Source organism: Scyliorhinus torazame, chromosome 10 (assembly GCF_047496885.1).
Source record: "Scyliorhinus torazame isolate Kashiwa2021f chromosome 10, sScyTor2.1, whole genome shotgun sequence".
NCBI lineage: Eukaryota > Metazoa > Chordata > Chondrichthyes > Carcharhiniformes > Scyliorhinidae > Scyliorhinus > Scyliorhinus torazame.
Window position 1 is genome coordinate 179,557,610 of NC_092716.1, and position 7,947 is coordinate 179,565,556.

Below are 7,947 nucleotides of genomic sequence, written 5' to 3' on the forward strand. Positions count from 1 at the left end.
GATGCCCTTGTGGGCTCCGTCTGTGGCTCCGCCCCTTCGGGGATAGTATATAGATCTGCAGTCTGTAGGCGGCACTCAGTACAGAGCAGTCGCAGGCAGGCACAGATCTAGCTTATTAAAACCACTATTCACTTCTACTAATCGTCTTGTGTGAATTGATGGTCGCAGAACAGAGGGCACTAAAAAAGCAATAAGCGGGAGAAGATGAAATATGAATGTAAGCTAGCTAGTAATATAAAAGAAGATTACAAGAGGTTTTTTTGCTTCATATGAAAGGTAAGAATGGATATTGGACCACTGGAAAATGGGGAACAAACATATATCAGAGGAACTGAATAGGTACACCCCAACAAAACCTACCTCCAAGCAATCAACAAGGCAAAGGCTAATACATCTGCCCCCGCACCCTTCTGCAACTCTGACAGCTCAAACCCATGATTCCCTCTTATTGGCATCACCCTTGACCCTACCCTCAACCTGAAGTGCTGTCGAAATTACCCCCAAATCTTCAGTGTGGCTACTACAACCGGATACCCAGAATACTACCCGGGACGAGTGGCTGCAGCGCCATTGCTACCGCCCACAGTCCCGACTCCTTACAGGACCTTGCCTTCATCCACACCCACAAAGTCTCTGTCTCCTTACTCCAGCCCTGCACCTTCTCCGTATTCGCCGCCCAGTAATAGTGCAACAAATTTAGAAGAGCCAAACCTCCCCCAGTTGCTTCCCCCTTTGGAGCACCGCCTTCCTTATCCTCGCAACCTTCCAACGACGAGACCAACCTATCCACCCCTCGGAAAAATGCCTTTGGCAAGAAGACCGGTAGACACTGGAACAAAACAGAAACCGCGGCAAATATTTGTTTTGACTGCCTGCACCTGGACAGCCAATGACAAAGGGAGACTATCTCACCTTTTCAAATGCTCCTTCACCTTCGCCACTAGGCTTGTCAAATTTAGCTTACGGAGTTGAGCCCAATCCCACGCTACCTGCACCCCTAGTATCTAAAGTGAGTTGTCGCTACCCTAAATGGCAACCCTTCCACTCCCACCCTTCCACCTGAACACGACACGACAAAATACTCACCCATCCCTAAGTTCACATTCAGTAGAGAAATGGGCCTACATGACCGACACTCTACCGGATCCGTTTCCATTTTCAGTAACAATGCCTCATTGTCTCCAGCAGCTCCCCCTTTACCATCGCATCCTCAAATATTTCCACCATCAGTGGCGCCAACATGTCCTTAAACTTCTTATAGAACTCCACTGGGAACCCATCCGGCCTCGGTGCCTCACCTGACTGCATCTTCCCTAATCATTGCCTTCCATTCCTCCACCCCCAATGGCTCTTCTAACCTGGCCCTCTTCTCCCCTCCCATCTCTGGCCACTCCAGTCGCTCCAGAAATTCCCTCATCTCTGGCTCATTCTGCAGCAGCTCCAACTTATATAAACCCCGGTAAAAGTCCTCAAACACCCTATTCACCTGATCCGGAGCCACCACCACCCTTCCCGTTCCATCCCTAATCCACACGCTCCCCCCTTACCAGTGCCTGCCAACAGAGCTGGCCCGCCATCAATCGACTGGCTTTCTCACCATACTCATACACAACCTCCCACGCTCACCTCAACTGCAGAACCGCCCTCCCTGTAGCCAGGAGATCAAACTTTGCCTGCAACTCCTTCCTTTTCACCAATACCTCCGGATCGTCCGCATATCTTCCATCCACCTCCAGAATCTCCTCCATCAGCCGCTGCTGATCCTCCTGCACCTCCCTATCCACCTCCTTGAATGTGATGACCTCCTTCTTCACTACGCCTTCAATGCCTCCCAAACCACTGATGATGAGACTTCCCCATTTTGGTTGAACTCCACATGTTCCACCATCACTATCCCCATCTTTATGCAAACATTTGCCCAAGCCCACATCCAGCCTTCACACTGGCCTCTGGACTGGACCCTTCTCAAAGACCACATACACCCAGTGCAGCGCATGATCCGATATCACGATTGGCGAATACTCTGCCTTCCAGCAGTTCCTACCCTATAACAAAAAGGTCGATCCTTGAGTTCACCTTATGTACCAGTGAGAAAAATGAATACTCCCTATCCTGCGGTTGCAAAAACCTCCACTGTCCGCCTCTCTCATCTCCTTCATAAGCCCGGCTAACACCTTTGCCCCCCCACCCCCCGAAGGGAACAGCAAGCACGACCAAGACCTATCCATCTTCAGGTCCAGCACTATATTCCAATCCCCACTCCCAGTATCAACTGGTGAGTGTCCAGGTCTGGCTGCTAAAATCTTCTAAAAACCCAACATCGTCCCAGTTCAGGGCATACACGCTGACCAACACCATTAACCTCCCCTCCAACGCACCCGTTACTATCAGATACCTGTCCCCTTGGTCTGCCACCACCTTCTCCACCTGGAATTTTACCTGTTTATCCACCAGTACTGCCACCTCCGCACCCTACTGTCGAAGCCCAAATAGACCACCTGGCTCACCCAGCCCTTCCTCAGCCTCATCTGGTCCTTTACACTCAGATGGGTCTCCTGTAACAGCACCACGCCCGCTTTCAGGCCCTTTAAATACCAGAAAACTCACGCTCTCTTCACCAGTCCCCCCAACCCTTGTAAGTTCCACGTCACCACTCTCACCAGGGGTCTCACACCCCCACCTGCTCTTCCTACCCGCCAAAGCCATCTTTCCAGGCCCCGCCTCGTGGCCAGGACCCAGACCCCGCCCTAGTCACTGTCGCCCCCCCCCCTTTCCCGTCAACTCCTCTACCACTTCACTTGAAAACACCTCACCCAATATCGTCCCTATCCCCCCACCATTCAAACATCCCAAGCTCATTGAAACCTGCCCATACAGGTTAACGGCAGTAGCCTCTCCCCCTCCTTCGCTCCCATTCACTAGCCAACAATACATTTGCTAGTGCGGCAGTGCCTGCCAGAGCCCCCACCCCCACATTGAAAATGAAACCACGCCAGCCCAATGCTCCCCTCTCCCCTCCAAACTCCCCATAACCTACATCCATTCAAACACACCAGCAACCCCAACAACCCTAAGTCTCAAACTACCCTGACCCAAACCCCCTTTACACAAAAAAAAAGTTAGCCAGAACACCCATACAAGAAAAAGAACCCAACAAAAGAGAAACAAAGAAAAACTCAGTCAAAAACCGTCAAAAGTCCGATTGAGTTCAGTCCCAGGCCTTCTGCCTTCACAAATGCCTCTGCCTTCGCTGTCGTCTCAAAGTAATAGTCCCGGCTGTTGTGCGTAACCTGCAGCTTCGCTGGGTAGTCCACACCAAACCACACGTTGCGCTTGTACAGAGCCACCTTGACTCGCCCAAACGTTTCCGCCTTCTTGCCAGCTCGACAGTCAATTCCCTTGTATATGCGTATACCCTTGCCTTCCCATTCCACCTCACACTTCTGCTTCTCCCACCTCAGCACTTTCTCCTTCACCTGGAATTGATGGAAACAGACAATCACTGCACTCGGTGGTTCGTTCGTCCTCGGTTTCGGCCAGAGTGACTGGTGGGCCAAGTCCAATTCATACTGGAAGGGATCCTACCCCTCCCCCATCAACCTCACTGGCATATCGGCCTCCTCCATACTTTTCATTTTCTCCCCCTGCTCCCGTTGAAGTTCTCATCAACTCCTCTCTCACTGGGACACGGATCTCGCCCCTTAAACTATCTGATGCTTTTCAAAATGCTTCAAAAACAGCCGTTTGAACTCTCCTGCCATCACTTCCGTCATCTTCTCCACCGTGATGAGTGTGGCCCCACCCAACGGGCTCTCTCCCGCTATTGTTTGTCCTGCTGCACCCCCCGCCATGCTTGGCAGTGGACTTTGGCTCACTACCTTCTTCCTTGGATTCTTCTTTCCAGTTTTTACATTCTATAAATACCCCAAACCTTCCCACTTCTCCTCACGGACAAATCTTCCCCAGAAACTGGGCTAAAAGGGGCAAAAAAGATTGCTCCGTCAGGAGCCAGCAAACATGTGACCTCCACCTACATGCTGCAACTGGACGCAACTGAGGGAATTGTTGCTAGGTTTGCAGATGATAGGGGACTTGCAGTGGCCGTATGTAGGGGAGGATGAACACTTAGTTGGCTCCTGCTAGGGTACTGTACTTTTGGCCCTTTTCGCCAAGTTTCAGGGGGTATTTTAGTGTAAAAACCCACTTGATTGATGGAATAAGGTGCCCATATAAGGGAAATGCCCAGAAGGACCAGGGCAAAGAACGTTGAAAGCAGAACTTTGGCGACAGAATCAGAGGCTTCTGAGAGCTTTTCAGTGGGGAAAATGGCAGACACAGCTTCTGTGACTTCAGCCACTCCACTAACGGCCGAGATGCTTACCGGCAGAATTTGCGAAGCAATGACGGGTTGTATCAGGGGACCTCCGCAAGTCGATGGAAGAGCCCCTCATTCGGTTGGCAGTGGTGCCAGATGATAAAAGTGCATGGCACTGCGATACAAGACGTGGAGGCGACTCTCGAGGCATGGTGACCAGATTGCCTCTCTGGAGGTGGAGATGTCTCTGATGGCGGGTGTGAATAAAGCACTGAAGGACAAAGTGAAATATTTGGAGAATCCTTCCAGGAGGCGGAATATTCGAGTTGTCGGGTTGCCAAAGGGCCAACTCCCACAGAATAGTTTTTGAAGATGTTTGGGAAGATGGTGGGGGAGGGTGGATTCATGTCTCCTCTCGAGCTGGATTGAGCCCACCAGACACTCCAACAGAAGTCCCATTCCAAAGAACCACCACGAGCAGTTATTGTGAAGTTCCTCTGCTTCCAGAAAAAGAACTGATCCTGAGATAGGCTAGGCTAAGAAGCATCGTGACTGAAAGGGAAGGCCATGCCATCATGCTATATCAAGATGTTGGTGCAGAGCTGGCAAAGAAGCGGGCAGCATTTAACAAGGCCAAAGCCGTCCTGTATACAAGTGGAGTCTGATTTGGGGTGGTGTACCCGACATGGCTCAGAGTGACTTTTGAGATGAAAGACTATTTTTTTGATATGTCAGGAGGCTGATTCTTTTGTAAAAAAGCATGGGCCAGTGTGGGTTGATTGAGATTTGTGAGGTTTTGGATTTGCAGGTGGGCATGTGGATATGGGGAGTTGTTGGGGTTCCTTGTTCATGTTTGCATTTCTTTGTTCTTGTGTGGGTTGAGTGTTTCAAAAGTTTAGTTTGAGTGGCGGGTTTAATTTTATGGGGTTTTTTACTCTATGTGCTATAACAGTTATGAGAAACATATAATTCTCTGTTGGTAGTACCATGTTTTAAGGGTTTGTTAATATTTTGTCTTTCTTTCGGTTAGCATTTTTCTTCACTCTGAGCAGGAGCCACCCTGCTAGCTGAAGAGTAAGCTAATGGGACTGGAGCAGTGGGGGTGACTGCAGCTCATTATACTCGTTTTGTTTTAGATAATGAGCTTAGTGTTTTTGCGTTGTTTGGGGTTAGAGTTATGATGCACTATCAATTACAACGAGACGAGAGTAGAGAATAATCGAGGCTTTATTACACAGAGATGTGTGGCCTCCTACAGCAGCTGCCGAAATGGCTGCTGTACAGAGAGCACACATATTTATACTCCGCCTACTGGGCGAAGCCAGCAGGCAGGGATCTACCCCCGTACCTGTAGTACAGGGGCCTTACCGTAAAACCCATATATATACAGTATGATACAGTGGTGACTACCACAAGTTAGTGGAAGCAGGTTTTAGTGGGTTTTGTTTGCTTTACTGTTCTTTGTATGTATGTTTGGGTGTGGAAATTATTTGAGGGCGGGAAGTGGGAGGGAAGAAGGTATTGGGCAGGGATAGTTTGCTGACGGTGACTACAGATTTGTATTTGTTCTGTCTTGCTAGTGGGTTTGGTGGCCATCTTGGGTGAGCCTGCTGCCTGTACTCTCTAAATAATTGTTGGATAACCCCTCTTGGAAATGGCTGACTCAGGATCAAGGTTGTGGTGGAGGCCCCCAATTTGTTTTGTTACCTGGATATAAGGGGATTGAATGGTTCAGTAAAAAGGTTGAGGGTATTTGCTGAGCTTAAAAGTCTGAATGTTGATGTGGTGCTTTTTTCAGGAGAATTATTTGAGGGTCAGAGACCAGACACAGTTGCGGAAGGGGTGGGTGGGACAAGTTTCTCATTTGGGTTTTGATGGTAGGGTCCAGGGTCCGACAGTTTTAGTTTAAAAAAAAGGGTTCAATTTTCATTTGCCAAAATCTTGGTGGACCCTAATTGTAGACATGTGATTGTTAGTGGATCCTTGGCAGGTACCTCGGTGGTCCTGGTTAATGTTTATGCTCCAAATTGGGATGACATGGGTTTTATTAACAAGCTGCTAGCCTTCATTCCTGATTTGGACTGGCATCCGCAAATCTTGGAGGCGTAACTTAAATGTGCTCTGGATCCCAGGATAGATCGATCCAGGCCTAAATCCCTGACTCCATCAGGAGTAGCAACGGCATTATTGGCTTTCAAGGAGCAGATTTTGGGGGGGAGGGGGGGCAGATCCGTGGTGTTATTTTGCACCCGAGGGATAAATACTTTTTTTTTTTCTCCCATGTCCACCAGGTATACTTACGTCTTGACGTTTTTTGTTTGGGGAATGGGGTGGGGGGGGGGGGGGGGGGTGTTGGGGCAGGGGTTGGGGGGGGAGTGAGGCAGGAGGAGTTGGAATCCCCGTTGGGCCCCAAGAAATTATTAAATGCATTTGGTTAATGCAGATGGGTGAAGTTCCCGGCCATGGTGGATTCTCCATTGAGTTTTATAAGAAGTTTGCAGGACAATTGATCCGTCTAATCTTAGATATGTTTAATGACTCCATGTCCCGGATTCGTTGCCCATTACACTTGTGCAGGCCTTTATTTCCCTGATCCTGAAGAAGGACAAGGATCCTACAGAATGTTGGTCATTTCGACCTTTTTGACTTTTGAATGCAGATGCTAAATTACTCGCAAAAGTGCTGGCGCTACGGTTGGAGCCCTGCCTCCCAGAGGTGAATTCGGAAGATCAGATAGGCTTCATCAAGGGTCGGCAATTGTCAGCCAAACATTGTCCTTTTCCCCCTCTCCTGTGCCTCGATCGGAAGCGATTGTTTCCATGGATGCTGAAAAGGTGTTTGATAGGATGGAGTGGGGTATCTCTTTGAGGTTTGTGGGAGCTTTGGTTTTGGGCAAAAGTTCACTTTTTGGTTTTGTTTACTGTATAGGGCTTCCACTGCTAGCGTTCGCACAAATGCCTTGAACTGTGGCTATTTTCCGCTAAATCGGGGTACAAGGCAGGAATGTTCATTGTGTCCACTTCCATTTGTTTTAGCAATTGAACCGCTGGCTGTATCGTTAAGGTCTTCCAGTTAGGGATAAATCGGGGAGGGAGGGAGCACAGGGTGCCCTTGTGTGCAGGTGATCGTCTTTATATTCCAGACCCAGTATCCACTGTGGTTGAGATAAATAAGCTACTGAGGAATTTTGGCTGTTTGCAAGAGAAAGTGAATGATTCTGAGAGGAGGACAACGGACAAGGAGGGTGTCGGGTCGGGCCTGGGGTAATGGTGGTGGCGGATAGGAGGGGCAGTGGGGGGTGGGGGGTGCGGGAAATGTGAGACCCATGATCAGAATGGTGATGTGAACATGAAGGGATTAGAGGGACCGGTGAAGAGAGCTAACGTTTTTGCTCATTTGAAGAGTTTAAAGGCCGATATGGTGGTGAAAGACCAGATGAGGCTTAGGAAGGGTTGGGTGAGCCAGGTGTTTCATTCAGGGTTTGGTAGTAGGGCTCGGAGGGTGGCAATCTTGATGGGTAAGCGGGTGAGGTTCTAGATGGAGAAGCTGGTGGCGCGGATGAGGGGGGCAGGTACGTGATCATAATGGGTGCACTGGAGGGGAGGTTGGTGGAGTTGGTAAACGTATATGCC